Source organism: Galeopterus variegatus, unplaced genomic scaffold (assembly GCF_000696425.1).
Source record: "Galeopterus variegatus unplaced genomic scaffold, G_variegatus-3.0.2 Scaffold13372, whole genome shotgun sequence".
In the NCBI taxonomy this organism is placed as follows: Eukaryota; Metazoa; Chordata; class Mammalia; order Dermoptera; family Cynocephalidae; genus Galeopterus; species Galeopterus variegatus.
Genome location: NW_007739483.1, coordinates 4,738 through 7,726, shown reverse-complemented (window position 1 = coordinate 7,726; position 2,989 = coordinate 4,738).

The window sequence follows — 2,989 nt, the reverse complement described above, 5'->3', positions numbered from 1 at the left end:
TCATTTTCAGACACCATTTAAGTCCACATAATTGGTGAGCCAACTTCGCATATTTTTTTTATCTAATACTAGCTAAAGTTAGTAGTCTTAAGTTAAAAATTAATTTTTTAAAATTAATTTAATTTAAAATTAATTTTTTTTTACTTTTAGCAATAAAACAAGTCTTAATACATTTAAAAAGACTAAGATCATAGAAAACATGTTCTCTGACCACAATAACAGAAGGAAATTTAGAAAATTCACGAATGTGTGGAAATTAAATACCACCTTTCTAAATAAACACTGTTTAAAAAGAAAAATCACAGAGAAATTAGCAAGTACATTGAGATATAATAGACATCCTCTTCTTTTTCTGGTCTCTGCTGGTGATTCTCCTTGTGTCAATGCAATTGAGTGTCTGGCGGGCCATCTGCACAGTGGCCATGGCCACTGCTGTGGCATCGAGCTGCTTTTGTGGCAGCTGTGGCTATGGCGGTGACAGTGGAGGGCCACCCATGTGGACGTGGTGTTTTCGGTGTGCTCCTTGCTTGGTTGTGGGCATAGGGTGTGGTCCTTGGCTCCTGCCTCAAAAGTCTTTTAAAATATAGCACAAAAATGCTATATTTTAAAACTGTATTTGTGCTGTATTTTAATATATATTTATTAAATATATAAAACTTTCATGCTGTATTTTAAAACTACCTTTGTGCTATATTTTAAAACAAACTGCTGCACTTCCTTTTGACTCCTAGCCCTAAAAGCTCAGGAAAAATATATACACTTTAGGATAGGGAACAGATAATTAACGGTTGCCTATAATTCTAAAGCTGAGCATGTTCAATCTGGGTAATTACACCAAATCAGGCAGAAACACTATTATCAGCTGTTAAATGCTATTGTACCACTAGGCTTTTTACCTTTGTTTTTCCACTTGAGATGAGACATGACACCTTAATTGAATATATCCTCAAGTTGATGACAAATTTTTTAAATATACAAAAGTACTTTCCCCCTACTGAGTACTCAAGAGCAGTTCTAAAAGTAGCTGAGACCAATCTCACAAGTCTGCAGATGATGGTATATTTTACCTGATCTTTCTAAATTCTCTTCCGGAGGAGCATATTTATAATTAATCTTTTAGGCTTTAAAAAAATGCTTTTCAAATAACTTTTAGTTCTTTTATTTGTATTCATTCACTGCTCTGAGATGAGCCCGAGAACAAGGTTGAGAAGCAGAGCATCCTAGAATTAGTGAGTATATGGGGAGTTGTTTTGCCCAACACCCAGTATGTCTTTTAAAAAGTCATCCAGTTTACTTGTGGCCTGGCAAGAACTAATACCTGATTCTCATGAAGTAGCATGACTTTACTACTCCCAGGAGTTTTGGGGTTCAGAGCTCAATGTCATGTCTGCAATTTGAAAAGAATTGAGACAGTGAACACTATTCAAACAATATTTTATAATGTTGATTTTATGTCCATCACTTAAGTTTCAATGTTGTTCAATAGTCATAGTAACTTTGAAAACACATGAAGCAACAGCTGGGGTAGGCTAGCCAGACAGAGATAAGGGGTGGGGGCTGGGGATGCATATTTTAATATCTTCCAAAAGTGGGTTTTGACCAATAAAACATGTATTCTTCTCCTTTATATTTGGATATAAAAGAGAAGAAGAACAACTCAGGAGAGAAAGTACAAACTGATCTTCCAATTACTCCTCTTATTTAATATTCTAAAACCCTTATCTTTTAAGAATTTGGGGTGAAGTAGGTCAGTACTTTTTGCCCAAAGTTCTGTATTCAAAAGATTTGGAAATATAATTATTTAGATCAAGAGTAGAACAAAACATAAAAATAATGTTTGTCATTTTATCCATCCATGTTTACTGTTAAAAAAAAGTTAAAGGACTAGCTTGTGAAAGGAAGAGAAAAAAGTTAAAGGTGAATCTACAGAACCACATGGGACATTCCATATACAACACTGGCTTGGAAAAAATGTTTTATTTCAGTTCTTATACATATTTAACTTGCAGTGATGCTGAAGCATGTTATTGAAATGGACTAATAGGCAGGGAGAGATCTGGCTCATAATCTCATAAATCCTAGTTAGTCATTTAGATTGTGCAAGTTTCCCAAGGGACAGTTAAGCAAAAGGAGGACAAAGGGTCAAGCACTAGACCTTAGAAAGTTCCCATGTTCAAAAATGAGATTTAAAAACTGAGAAACACAAAAAAAGAAATCAACACAAGGAGCTCAGTAGTTGAAAGGGGAGATAAAAATCAAAGTCATGTAGAACTGCAAAAGCCAATGCAGAAAAGCAGTGTTGGAGCAGCTACTTTTAAGAGTCTGAAATATTGGAGGTGGGCTGGGGGTTCAATGAAGACAATTCACCCAGCACATGTGAAAGTCACTTGGGCCTCCATGACATGTCTCTCACCCCCACCTTCCTATGAATCTTGGTTATTATAACCTACTCCTCTGATCTGAGCCTTATCTTCAAAGTTATGGCATCATTTTGGGTTGAAGTAGAGGGTCACAAATATGTTTTCAAAAGCGGTTTACCCTGAATGGCTGTAGTTTTATAAGAAAAAACATTGGGCACTGAAACACTTAGATCTATAATTTAATATATAGACATTTTGTTCTTGATGCTTAATCCTCCTCTTGAGTCATCATTTTCTTAATAGATATGCTGACTTTTCCAATCTGATTTCTTTTTGTATGGCCTGCTACCCCAGTGCTGTCTAGGTTTTTGTGCAGGTTTTCATTCTAGAATTTTAGACCTCAGGGGTCGCTTGGGCATCACCCTGTTCAGTCTCATTTTATGAGAAAGGACCTGATACTAACAGGCTTAGCACTTTGCCCAAAAACACAGCTAATTGGCTTCAGAAAATAAAGTTTCCATAATGGCATTATAAGTTAACTGCAGTTTCTCTTAAGTGCATGTATATCCTATATTAAGAGCAGAGATATCTTATTAGAAGGTTATAATGGTTAGATCTCAGCTTTACCA